Source organism: Mandrillus leucophaeus, unplaced genomic scaffold (assembly GCF_000951045.1).
Source record: "Mandrillus leucophaeus isolate KB7577 unplaced genomic scaffold, Mleu.le_1.0 Scaffold680, whole genome shotgun sequence".
Lineage (NCBI taxonomy): Eukaryota > Metazoa > Chordata > Mammalia > Primates > Cercopithecidae > Mandrillus > Mandrillus leucophaeus.
Window position 1 is genome coordinate 762,915 of NW_012107364.1, and position 14,040 is coordinate 776,954.

At 44.0% G+C, this 14,040-nt stretch overlaps 1 protein-coding gene across 2 annotated transcripts in view; it reads right to left on the reverse strand.

The window, feature by feature from the left end:
* The window catches only part of RAB7A (RAB7A, member RAS oncogene family), a 91,780-nt gene extending 81,328 nt beyond the window's left edge, over window positions 1-10,452 (reverse strand). For both annotated transcript variants that reach the window (XM_012002225.1, XM_012002226.1), the window contains exon 1: window positions 10,215-10,452. The gene's annotated coding sequence lies outside the window, so the exon portion shown is untranslated. The remainder of the gene's footprint in view (window positions 1-10,214) is intronic.
* Between the last annotated feature and the right edge of the window lie 3,588 nt (window positions 10,453-14,040).

The following is a 14,040-nucleotide window of genomic DNA, read 5'->3' on the forward strand; positions in this document are numbered from 1 at the left end:
CAGGAGATCGAGACCATCCTGGCTAACATGGTGAAACCCCGTCTCTACTAAGTACACAAAAAATTAGCTGGGCACATGGTGGCAGGCGCCTGTAGTCCCAGCTGCTCGGGAAGCTGAGGCAGGAGAATGGCGTGAACTCAGAAGGCGGAGCTTGCAGTGAGCCAAGATCATACCACCGCACTCCAGCCTGGGTGACAGAGGGAGACTCCGTCTCAAAAAAACAAAAAACAAAAAACAAAAAACAACTTTCTTAGGATAGGAAGGTGATTAGTGAGTAAAGATGGGCAACACAGTTATCTATAACTAAGCTCTTTTTTTTTTAGTATCACACTTGATTCCTTGTACCGTGGTGTGACTCATTTTGGTCAATGAACGGTAAGCAGAAGTGACATGAAATAACGTGTCATTCCTGTGCTGGAATTTAACTGTAGGAACAAGAGCCTCCAACAGTTCTTTCTCCCTTTGCCAAGGCAGCCAGCAATACTCCTATCACGGCTGCTCCACTGGTTGGAGAAAGAATGATGCAGAGCCTCTAGAAAACCAATGCTCTTTTCGGCCATTTTAAAGTTATTGGTTACTACAGCATAACCTAGCTTATTCTGTCTGATAGTGCTTGAAGATTTACCACCTGAAAATTTATATTTCAAAAGAAACAGACTACTCTGAGCAACCTTCTTTTAAAAACATTTAAATAAAACTGAATGATAAAATTTACAAAGGCTGTTCTTCCGCAGAAGATGCTATTACTCTTTTGCTATTATTAAAGAATTATCTGTCAACTTGGAATACTGGATGCTAGTCCCGGTACCACTAACACACAGTGGCTCCAAGATACTGAGCATGACCTTTTAGTCCATTTCCTTATCTGGAAAAAAAAAAGACAAATCAAATGCTACTTAGTTTAAATTGTGAAGCTTAAACAAGGTAACAACCTCTATGTAATGTAAAGACATTGTTTATGGACTTTGCTCTGGGTATTGCCTTCCTGCTGGGAGGGAAAAAGCAAAGGCAACTTACACAAAGAAGAGTCTCTTGGAAGGCAATTCTGGTGAAGAGGACTTCACTCTTAGATCAACAGATTCTTCAAGGTGACGCACCACTGTTCTCAAGCTTTCTAAACCCAGGTACTAAACCAAAAGTTTAGTCTCTAACGAGAGACTAAGATGATTCGTGCCTTTTTTTCTTTTTGGTAAGACAAACTGGAAAGCAGATACCTAGTAAAACAGTTACATAAGAACTATTTTGGATAGCTGGAAGCTTTTGATATCAACCCTAGATTATCTCAGGCATTTAACCAGTAAAAAAGATTGCCCATAAATTGCTAAGAGGAGCCCACAATGGACTGGCTAAAGAGGAAAACCAAACTTACTGCTCTCTTCCTCTATCCCACCTCCCCTAACCAGTTCCCACATTTAACTTTTCATTAAAGCCACTTCTGAAGAAACAACTCTCTAAAAGTTTAAGCACAACACTTGTAGTATTTCAGTCCTGGCCCACTAAGCTCTTAATGTATGGTTTCTTTAAACAAATGACAACATAAAAGCCATTCCTCACCCATAACTAGGGTACCATCTGACTTACTTGTGAGGTTCAAGTGACAGGATTATGCCGTGTCTATTCCAGCATTATGGAGCGAAGTGCCACTTGGTTGACCTTAAAGCCTCCAACACGGGATTGCAGTGCCTGCCCTCCCCACTAGGATCTGGATTCCATACATACAGTCATTCCCAAATTAGAGCTACTGTAATCCCTACATCCATTCATCGACTTATGCCATTCCTTTCAACTACAATGGTTTCCCAACTGTAACCTGCCTACCGATTTATTTAAAAATCCACTCAATATGTCCCTCACCACCCTAGGCATTGAACAACTCTAAACTAAATGACTCTCATCTGCCCTGTATTTACAATTATTCCTGAATAATTCCCCATAGGAGCCAACAGTGTTTTCTTATAGTAGAGAAGAAAAATCTGTTAAATGAACACAACACACAGTTTATCATTCAGGAAACCTACACATATTAATCAGTGACCCAGAAGCATAATTTACATGCTATAAACAATAATTTACTCTGCAAAGTTAGAACCGGAAAAATTTTAAACAAAAGTTTAGTAATATTTCAAGATCCATTCTCGAATAGTGATTCATCCCTGTCCTCAAGTGGCTTAAAGTTGGAAGACAGGCAAAGTCATGCAATGTTATTTCAATCGCACTAAGGTCTATAATAGATACACAAAGCTGAGCATCACGCAGCCAACATGCTGGTGGTCAAAGGCCCATTAATATCTGAAAGGTCAGTCAGAATATGCAAAACAGACCTATTTCTAGCATATGTACGACAGAATATGATATTTTAAGGGCCCAAGTGTCTGATCAAAAAAGAATTGGAAGGAAAGTACTATCTACTATGGCTAGATTTATACCCCACAGATTACTCTTTTATAGGCCAATTCCACCACCAGGAATGGCGTCCAGACTACAAAAGTAAGCGATGGGCAACTATGGAAGACTAACTGCTCACTCACTGGACTGAAGTGGTGCTTTCCTTTTTTTTTTTTTTTTTGAGGCAGGGTCTCATTCTGTTGCCCAGGCTACAGTGCAGTGGTGAGATCTCAGGTTCAAGCACCACCTCCCAGGTTCAAGCAATTCTCATGCAACATCCACCTCCCGGGTTCAAGTGATTGTAATGTCTCAGCCCTCTGAGTAGCTGAGATTACAAGTGCCCACCACCATGTCTGGCTAATTTTTTGTAGTTTTAGTAGACACAGGGTTTCGTCATGTTGGCCAGGCTGGTCTTGAACTCCTGGCCTCAAGTGATCCGCCCGCCTCGGCCTCCCGAAGTGCTGGGATTACCGGCGTGAGCCACCGTGCCTGGCCAAACCTCTGCTTCTAACCCCAATGGATGTAAGTAGCATTTACAAGAGGTAGTCTCAAACTGACACATATTACTCCAGGATAACCTTCCCCAGTTCCTTGAGGTTCCCCCACACTGTTGAGTAAACAGGCTGTACCATGGTGCCATAAAGAAATGGGTTTCTACCAGAGGGAACTAAAATTAAAGAGACAAAAAGTTACAAGTGCTAGCAAGGATGTGGAATATTTGGACTTCTTATACACTGCTGATGGGAGAGTACGCTGCTACAACTTTTGAAAACCGGCCATATCTACTCGAGCAGAATAGATACTCTTATGAAGTGAACTGTGTCCACCTAAAATTTTTAAGTTGAAATCCTAATCCCCAATACATCAGAATGTGACTTATTTGCAGACAGGGCCTTTAAAGAGGTAATTTAGGTTAAGTGAGGTCATAAGGGTGGGCCTCAATCCAGTATGACTGGTGTCCTAAAAGAAAAGGAGATTAGGACAGACAATACAGAAGAAAGATCATGTGAAGACACAGGGAAGAGAAGACAGTCATTTACAAACCAAGGAGAGGCTTCAGAAGAAAACAATCCTGCCAACAGCTTGACCTCAGATTTCTAACCTTCAGAATTGAGAAAATAAAACTTTTGTTTAAGCCACTCTATCTGTGATACTTGTTACAGCAGCCCTAGCAAATGAATACAGACACATACCCTAAAATTCAGTCTTTTTACTTAAATATATTATGATATATCACATACTACTACTGAGCAATGGAAACTCCAGTTACAACTGCATACAACGACACAAAGTCTCACAAACAACACTGAGTCAAAGAAACCAGATACTGAAGAATACACAGTGTATGATTCCATTTACACAAAATCCAAATCAGGCAAAATTAGTCTACAGTTCTAGAAATCAGAAGACTCACTACCCAACCATCAGGGCATCGATGATAATGACTTAAAGGAGACTAAGAGGGCCTCCGGGTTTATAAAAATTATCCAAGTCGTCCACTTATTTGTGCACTTTTCTTTATATATATATACTAAAATATAGAAATGATAAATCACTTGGAAATACAGGCAACAATGTACTTATCCAGTGTTACCATGGCAAATAAACCTTACTCTGGAGCTGGATGCATCAGGTTCCTCACTCATTACCATTAAACATTTTAAAAATACAGCTATTCCTATGATCCCTAGCTTCTCATCATTCAGTGTCTACTAGAAGTATCACAGGTCACATGACCCAAGAGTGTCCTGTCTCCTCCACAGTTAAATTCTCACATCATTTCTGGGGAGAGTTCAATTTCTTTTTTCTTGAGACATGGTCTTGCTCTGCCACCCAGGCTGGAGTGCAGTGGCACGAACACAAATCACTGCAGCCTCAAACTCCTGGAATCAAGTGATCCTCCCGTCTCAGCCTCCCACGCACAGGTGAACCACCACAACCACCACACCCACCTAATTTTTTTTTCTTTGTAGAGATGGAGTCTCACTTTGTTGTTCATGGTGGTCTTGAACTCCTGGGCTCAAGCAATCCTCCTGCCTCACCCTCCCAAAGTGCTGGGATTACTCCTCCCAAAGTACTGGTCACCATGCCTGGCCAAGAGTTCAATTTCATTAAAGGAAGGTATTAAAATATACATTCAAAGGAAGAAAATAACCAGTTAACACTTTGGTCTTCCTCAGGGTAGTGAATCACAAATTTTCCTTCTTTATATTTCTGAATTTTCCTAGCTTATTTTTTAACTGAATAGTTTAATAATCAGCAAAAAAGACATATCATTTTAAATAAAAGGTAGTGGGGCCAGGCGTGGTGGCTGACAACTGTAATCCTAGCACTCTGGGAGGCTCAGGCAGGTGGATCATGGGGTCAAGAGGTTGAGACCATCCTGGCCAACATGGTGAAACCCCATCTATACTAAAACTACAAAAATTAGCTGGGCGTGGTGGCGCGTGCCTGTAGTCTCAGCTACTTGGGAGGCTGAGGTAGGAGAATCACTTGAACTCGGGAGGCAGAGGTTGCAGTGAGCCGAGATCATGCCACTGCACTCCAGCCTGGCGACAGAGCAAGACTCCGTCTCAGAGGGGGAAAAAAAAAAAAGGTAGTGCATGCCACCATGCCCAGCTAACTTTTGTATTTTTAGTATAGACAGGGTTTCACCATGTTGGCCACGATGGTCTCTATCTCTTGACTCCGTCATCCGCCCGCCTTGGCCTCCCACAGTGCTGGGATTACAGGCGTGAGCCATCGCCCCCAGTCAAAGATACACTTTTACAAGGGGTAACATGACGCAGTCTTTAGGGCACTAGCATATAATGGAAAGGCAAGATGGTACATCAGAAAGAGCACTGAGCTGGTTAACAGACCTAAACTGACATTCCAGCTGAGCCACATGAGCATACAGCCTCAGCTATCTCAGGCAGATACACACAACAGTTTTGAGCACCAAATGAAATCATATGTAAACTACAAACAGCACAGAAATATTAAAAAGCATTTAAAAGCAAATGTGTAGGAAGGTTTCTACAAAATGTTATTGCTCTTTTAACAACCATCAACATGGTGCAGGTCAGAGGATTTAAGAGTGGGTTTTAGATGACCCGCAGTTATCTCAGGGACCCCCGTATCTGTAAGTGCACGGGAGAACTGCTGGTTGGCTGACTGCACACCATATATAAGGGACACTATTTTTCATAAAGTCTATGCTGTGTCACTTAAGGTTAATTCATAGCAGCTTTGTAATTACGTACTCTCAAATAACTCAAAGTACAAAGCTTACTAAATGGAAACCAACTTTTTATTATGCTTACATACCAATACTGGAAATCAATGATATAACTATTTATCTCACCAAGTAATTTTTAAGGGACTCCTAATGTGAGATGGCTAATGCCCAGTAGTATGAAGCAAAGCTGGAAAGGAAAGGCTGAGGGAGAAGAGAGAACCTCCTACGGCAGCAGCCACACAACTAAGGACCAACTAAGAAACAAGTAAGGCTGGAGAATTCCTAAACTGCCCTGGTCCCAGGCTTCCCTTAATAGGCTTCCTCATATTTGCTTGGTCCCAACTGTAGACAGTCCCAGGAGACCAGAAGTGGACAAAAGAATCAGGCAAACTTAATTTCTCAGCAGTGATGCCATCACCAAAACAGAGACTCCAGGTCCCATGAGTTAAGTACTGCATCTTCAAGCAAATGAACAAGGCCAGTACTGTAGATTAGTGTTGGAACCAACTTCCAAGCTTTCTCCTCCTCCCCCAAGGAGATATTTTGCAAGTAGCTATTCTTAAAAATGTTTTTGTAATCACAGCCTGGGATACTAAAATTGAAACTGGTAACAGACACTGCTAAAAAACCTGTTTTGATTTCACTCGCCACATCACTTATACCTCTGATTCACAAATTGCAGTGACCACAACTACCATTAAGAAATGTTTTAAAAATAATTTTTTGGCCGGGCATGGTGGCTCACACCTGTAATCCCAGCACTTTGGGAGGCCGAGGCAGGCGGATCACGAGGTCAGGAGATCGAGACCATCCTAGAGGCCATCCTGGCTAACACAGTGAAACTCTGTCTCTACTAAAAACACAAAAAAATTAGCCAGGCGTGGTGGCGGACACCTGTAGTCCCAGCTACTCGGGAGGCCGAGGCAGGAGAATGGCATGAACCTGGAAGGGGGAGCTTGCAGTGAGCCGAGATGGCGCCACTGCACTCCAGCCTGGGCTACAGAGCGAGACTCCTCCTAAAAAGAAAAAAAAGTTTTAAAACACAAACGCAAACTACTTTTCTGTCTTTAATGCCATATGGAGTGTGGGGAAAAACAGAATAGAGGGAAGATGTAAGAGCAAATAACTGAAAAGATCAACACATTGCAAAATGTTTCTGCAGCAAACTGCAGACAGAGAAGCACAGAGAACTATTAGATGATATTAACAGATAAGCTCATGGTAACACAAAGGAATGGATGCCTGAGAACACAGCGGCAACCTTCCTTATATGAGAGGTAAGAGTCATCAACAGCAAGCCAATAGCCAAAAATAAGGGGGGAGGCGGGGAGTTCATTTCTCCAGTTTCAGTCGCCTTCAGAAGACATTTAGTGCCAAGGGGAACCTCTGTTTAGCCTTATTCAGAAGCATTTCTAATCCTTACCTCTCCAGGAAAAAAAAAGCCTGCCTACAGCTCTAAGTCCAACATCTGGTCAAATCTATCTCAGCTGTATTTGTTGAATTATATGAATGGGGAGTTAAATACTTTATCATGGGAAAAAACTAAAATATTTGTGTCAAATGCCAGAGAGCAATGTGCATAAGACAACTGTCGTATTTGTGTGGTCTGTGTTTGCTGCATCTTTGTATACAAAAGCTAATGCCAAAGTAAGAGCAAAAATGTTATTAGCAAAGAACTCTTTGAAGACGTATTAAAAGCTAATCAAATAACCAAAATTTTTTGGCTTCACTTGGCAGTGGGGTCAGAAAACTGATTCAAAGCCACACTTTACTATAAAGTGTTGTTCTCTGATACAGGTTTTGTGAGCTTAGACACAGTTGGCATCAAAAAAAATACGAAAAAAAAAAATTGCCCCACGTGGTTGCTAACTACCTAGAAGGATATACTAATAAAACTATTTTTAGAGTATCTTCTACATTCCACCCTCTGTTTACTCATGCAGTTCTACCACAAATGCAAAATCCAAATCTTCTCTTGAAGGGAACCTAGAAAGTTTGTGGGAGATAGGGTAGCACAGCTTTTCTATGTAGAATGGTACTGAAACTATGGCCGACACAATATCAGTGCTACATTAAACTTTCTTGCCAGCTGAAGAAAAAAATCCAGTATGCCAAAAGTCCAAATGTACCTTTGCTCAAAGACACTGCAGTGCAAGGTAATGGTAGTGACATGGACTACCTCTCGAGTGAACCAAAAAAATGCCACTAAAGTCGGCCGGACGCAGTGGCTCATGCCTGTAATCCCAGTACTTTGGGAGGCCAAGGCAGGCAGATCACCTGAGGTAGGGAGTTCGAGACCAGCCTGACCAACATGGAGAAACCCTGTCTCTATTAAAAATACAAAATTAGCCGGGCATGGTGGCACATGCCTGTAATCCCAGCCACTCAGGAGGCTGAGGCAGGAGAATGGCTTGAACCCGGGAGGCAGAGGTTGCAGTGAGCTGAGATCATGCTATTGCACTCCAGCCTGGGCAACAAGAGAGAAACTCCGTGTCAAAAAATAAATAAAATAAAACAAATGCCACCAGAGCAAAAGGAGAAACAAGTTGAGTGTTGAAGGTTACTCTTTAAAAGATGTGATAAATTAGAAACTGTAATATTATCTTCTACACTCTCTGAAGAGCATACAAATGCTGTTGTTAAAATTAACAAAGCCTTAAAGTTAGCCAGAACACCATCCTTTGGATTTCTACGGATTCATCAGCAGAAATGAGAAATAACTCTTTCCAAAAAGCCTCAAGTTCTACCACCAAATCATTCCACAATAGAATTTCTGGCCAAGATCATTTACCTTTTAAAAATTCCCTGAGGACAGGAACCATGCCTATCTCCCTGAGTCAACATCCCACAACGCCTGATACATTGCTGATACTCAATGGATACTCAAAATACTTCATGAATGAATAAAAAGGTGCCTATCATTACTCTCCTCTAAACTCAAACATTATATAAAGCTACAGTACTTATTACTCACTTAAATATTTTAGGCTGGGTAGCAAAGTTAAAAGAAAAAAAAAAAAAAAAGACAAATTTGAATACAACAGGATTGTGAACGCTAAGCTTTAACTTAGCCAGTCCCTTCAGGAGAAGCACTCCTAACTCACCTTCCAGTTCTTAAATCCAAATCTGAACAAACCTTCCCAGGTTTGAAGAGAGAAACACACTAAGAGGAGACTTTATTAATCCATGGATGAGAAATCATGTGCCTCATCAGCTGCTTAAGTCACAAGAAAGAGACAAGAGCCTGTTCTTTAGGAAACCAAAGATGCAGTATTTTGAATAGGGAAGAACCAACTGGCTGGACAGCCATCAACTAAGGTTGTAAGAAAGGTTCGCTAGGCAGCTTTGCCAGGCCTACCTGCAAAATTTTTCAAACCTCAGTTAAGCACCCCGCCAGTATTCAAGAGCTCCTAATTCAACTACACTACAATATGTGTGATAAGTCGCAAACGGCATTTCTTATGGCTTTCAGAGAGAACTGATGCTACCAGAAAGACTTTCAAACGACATCAACAGAAAGAAAGGAGGTGGTGGAAGGCAGTGAGGTACAGATACCAGGTGGCAAAAGATAAACCACAAGCTTCAGGGGCACGTGAAAGCAGTATAACCTAGAAATTGAATAAAGTGCTCTGGAGTCTGACTGCCTGGGCTTGCATCTTTGCTTCGTAACTTAGCTGTGTGACCTTGGTCAAATGGCTTAGCCTCTCTGTTCAATTTCCCACTGTGTTAAGTGGGCACAACAGTGGTACTTTAGAGGGTTGTTCAAAGAACTAAACATAATGATCTGTTAAAAGGTCTTGCTACGCTGCCTAGCATATAACAAACGCTCAAATATTTGCTGTCAGTATTCTCAATATTCCCCTTATGACCCATTAGGTATCAAGCGTAAAATGAATGCAGAAAGAGGCCCCCAACACGGTCCGAATGGAAACACAACTCTACATCCAACTACCATCCTTCCCCGACTAAGTTGAAAAACTTCTCTCAGGATTTACCGTAACATGCCTAGGACAAAAAGCTCCCTGTCTCCCAGCGCCAGAGGCGCCTCAATGTACACAAGTGTTGAGGCGATCCCAGCGCACGTGACCTGACTCACGCCTTGACTCAGTTGCCGTCAGGGAACCTCTCCCACTAACAGGGTCAGGCTGTTCAACTGAAGAGCCGGATGGGAACGCGGCTCGGCCCCCAGCGCCTGTGACCCATGCCCGCCAGGTGGGCACGGCGGCGGGCGGCGTGGGCTCTGACACCCTCCTGCTCGCCACGCTAAATAACTCCACCGGCTAGCGCGTCCTGCCGCGGCGCAGGGCCGTCCAAGTCAATGAACCCTCTTAGGTCTCTGAGATCGACGCCAACAGTAAACAGAGCGTCCGAGACCGGCGGCCGGGGCCGGCAACCCGGCCAGAGGTCACGCCCGACGACCTCCGACCTCTCCAAGCCGGGTGGGGTCCTGGCCTGCTCCGTGGGCCTGAGCGATGCCGAGTTTGCCCGCGAGGCCAGGGCTGGGCCTGGAGCCTGCCAGGAGGACAGGGAGGACGCGAGGCCCTGGCGACCGAGGAGTTGAGGAGGGGGATGGGGCCAGGCCGCCGGCCGGGCTGGGCCCGCTGCTTACCGCGGCCTCTGCGCTGGGGGCTCTGGGCCGGGCGCGTCGCGAGGGCTCCCGCCGAGGAGGAGACTCAACGGAGGACAGAAGCGGGGAGGTCCAACTTCTGGTTCCAGGGAACTCTGCTGAGCTCTCCAAGCCGCCAACTCCGCCGCTGCCGCCGCCTCAGGCTTTATGGCCAAGACTCCAGGCCCGCTCCCACTTCCGCCACCGCCGCCGCCCCGAGCGGAAGTACCTGTCACGAGACGCTCGACGCCAGGGTGCGGAGGAGGAGCCCCGCCTCAACCTTGCGTCACGTTCCGGCTGCCTTGGGACAGAGCCTGGATCACGTGCTACAAACATGTCTGCTCCCAAACGGTTGTCCCCATCTTTGAGGCTTGTACAAGGAGCAGGACGGCGCCATGTTGGACCCACAGACAGATTCCCTCAGCCATCCCTCCTTGCTCCAGAATAAAGAATGCCACCGAAGAGAGGTCAAGGGGTAAACTGGCCATTCCAATTGTGTCCTTCTTCGGAAGGCATCATTTATCCTTACTTTAACTACCTAACCAAAAATTATTATCACCATTTTACAAATAAGGAACTGAGACCGAACATATCAGGTCACTTGGTCTAGCTCAACACAGAAACTGGTGGAGCAGGGTTTTGAACCAAGGTCTGTCTGATGCCAATGTGTGTTATCGTTCTAGTAGACTGCAAATGACTACAGCAATTGTGTGACTCAGTAATAGAGACAGGAGAAATAGACACTTTGGCAGAGGAGACAGCACGAGAAAATGGAAAATGAGCTAAAGCCTCTCTGAACTTAGTATTAAAGAAGATGTGATAAAGATGGACCTGGTAGAACTCTTCTTGTAAGCACAGAGCAGCCTCCCAAGCACCAGCCCCATCTGAACACATCAGGATCCACTCAGAACTTTTGTCTCCATCTTTAACAATGCCCTCTAATAGTCTTTTCTTATTTGGTTCATGCAAACTCCATTCTTTCAATTGTTCCATCCAAAAACCTTGCAATTGTTACAGTAAGTAAGTAGTTAGACCTGAGCAGGGCAGGAGTGGGGCCACTCCCCCACCAGCAATGTGAGGCAACCATGACGTGGTGGTCAGATTAAGCTATCTCTCTAAAATAATAATTGGTTGCAGTCAGAACCAGGGAAAGAGTCTCCCAATAGATAAAAACACCTAAAACTGGTGATCAGCAGCTTCCCATTGAGATCTCAGAAGTTGAGGGGTCTGGGGAAAAAAAAAAAAAAAAACCTCAAAATCTAGGCAAGCAGTCCCAACCCTGAGATGGCACAATGTCTGGGGTTTCCCCTACTTTTTCAGCTAAAATTGGCTCTTTCCGCAAAACCCTCGCTCGCTACCTATTCTCCTGTTTTCTCTATGTGTATTCTGAAATGGCCTTGCACACTGCAGGACCATCAGCTTCTGGGGTAAGTCTACTTTTCTCTGCTTTCACTTTGCATGTGCCCAGGAGTTCGAGACCAGCTTGGGCAACATAACAAGACTGTCTCTTCCAAGATAAATAAAAAAGAAAGGAGAAGGCACACATCTACATCAGACTTTTGCAGTTGTACTTCTCTCTACCTGGAAAGCTCTTCCTCCAGGTATCTGCTTGGCCACTTGCTCACTTTCCTCTGGTCTTGACTTTAAAGTAACCTTTTCAGTGAAATAGCCTTCCCTATTTAAAACTGAAGTCCCTCTCTCTGTCACCACAACATAAACACAAAAATTGCCATCTCCCTACGACTTTTCTCCTTTTTTTTTTTCTTTTCTTTTTTTTTTTTCTTTTTTTGAGACAAGGTCTTGCTCTGTTGCCGGTGCTGGAGTGCAGTGGCATAATCAGGGCCTACTGCAGCCTTGAACTTCTGGGCTCAAGTGATCCTCCTGTCTCAGCCTCCTGAGTAGCCACAGGCGTACACCACTATGGCTGGCTAATTTTTTTTTTTTTTTTTTGTAAAGAGAAGGTCTTGAACTCCTGGTGTCAAGTAATCCTCCCGACTCAGCCTCCCAAAGTTTTTCCTCTTGTATTACTCACTTATTTGCATATTGTCTGCCTTCCCCACTAGAATGGCAGGTCCATAAGGCAGCTATTTTTGTCTATCTCATTCACTGCGATATCCCTGATTCTTAAAACAGTGTTAGGGTACAGTAGGTGCTCAATGTGTAGAATTTACAGAGTATTCAGGGGAATGAAAACTGAGAATAGTTTCAAAGGCCAAGAGTTATGATAATTCCACCCCATTCGGTAGCCAATCAAAATGCTAGGTTTGAAGATAAAGTAGCGACTGGGAATGCAGTAGTCCTTATCCCAGGTCTGGCAGGGCTGACTGCAGGATATGAGCATCTGAGTCCTAGAACCAATCCACCGCAAATAGCAAGGGACAATTATACCAGAAAAGGCAGAGCACAAAAATAAAATGGGACATGTGGGCCCCAGCCTTCTAAGAAGCCTTCTGAGAAGGCTATTCAGATGCAAACATGGGCTATTTCCTATGGGAAAGAAAGGACTACTTAAAAGAAACCCATGAGCCGGAAGGATAGAGCCAGGAGCTGCAGATAATCATTCCCAAGGAGCAGGAGAGGACTCAATCAAGGAACTGGCATCACGTGCCTTGCTGGATTTCAGAATTACTATGACCCAGTGGCAGCTGTCACTCCTGTTTTTTCCCCTTTTGAACAAAAGTGTCTACTGTGCTTATCTTCCGCTTGCCAACTCTGTATGCTGGGTCCGTGGAGAGGAGATAACGTCTCTAGCTCATAGGACTTCAGAGAAACAGTGCTCAGAGCTGTTCTTGAGGAATTATATCTTAGGAACCTCATCCACATCTGGACCTGATTTACGTGACAGGATCCATTATGAGTCAGTGATGTATTGGGATTGAGACTTTTAGGGTACTTGGAGGAGTTAAGTAGAGCAGGACCTCCAATAACATCAATTCAATTAAAACATTGATGAGAAAAAGTTGATTCCTGGCTGGGTCCCCTGTCTGTGTAGTCTGCACTCTCTCCCCATGTCTGAGTTTTCCTTGGTTCCTCTGGTTTCCTCCCAAATCCCAAAGATGTGCCCTTTAGGTGAATTGGCTTGTCTGAATTGTCCCAGTCTATGTATGTATGTGTGTGTGTGTTTGTGTGTGTGTGTGCATATGCGCACACGTGTGCGCAATGGGATGGCATCCTGTATAGGGTTGGTTCCTGTCCTGAGCTGCCAGGATAGACTCTGGCCACCTGTGACCCTGAGATGGAATAATTGGATAAATAAATATCTTGCTCATTTTCATTATCTGTCTTATATATATATATAGTTCTTATTTCCTTTAATATTTAATATAAGAAGTGTTTTGGTCTTTACCAGCCTGACCAACATGGTGAAACCCCGTCTCTACTAAAAATACAAAAATTAGCCGGGCGTTGTGGCACGTGCCTATAATCCCAGCCCAAATCCGAGGGGCATCTTGGCTTTAGCACAACCTACTCTCTTGGGAATTAATCCTTTCCTGTGAGAACTCATCCAGCCTCACCAGAGCCAGAACTCACTCACTACCTAGAATGGCACCACAACTCAAACACCCCCAATTAGGCCCCACCTCCCTGGAGACACTGTGGAATCACATTTCTTTCTTTTTTTTTTTTCTTTTTTCTTTTTTTTTTTGAGACAGTTTTACTCTGTTGCCTAGGCTGGAGTGCAGAGGCGCTATTAGCTCATTGCAGCCTCCACCCCCTGGGTTCAAGCAATTCTCACGCCTCAGCCACCCAAGCAGCTGGAATACAGGCGTACACCACCATGCCCAATTAATTTTTGTATTTTTAGTAGAGATGGAGTTTCACCAAGTTG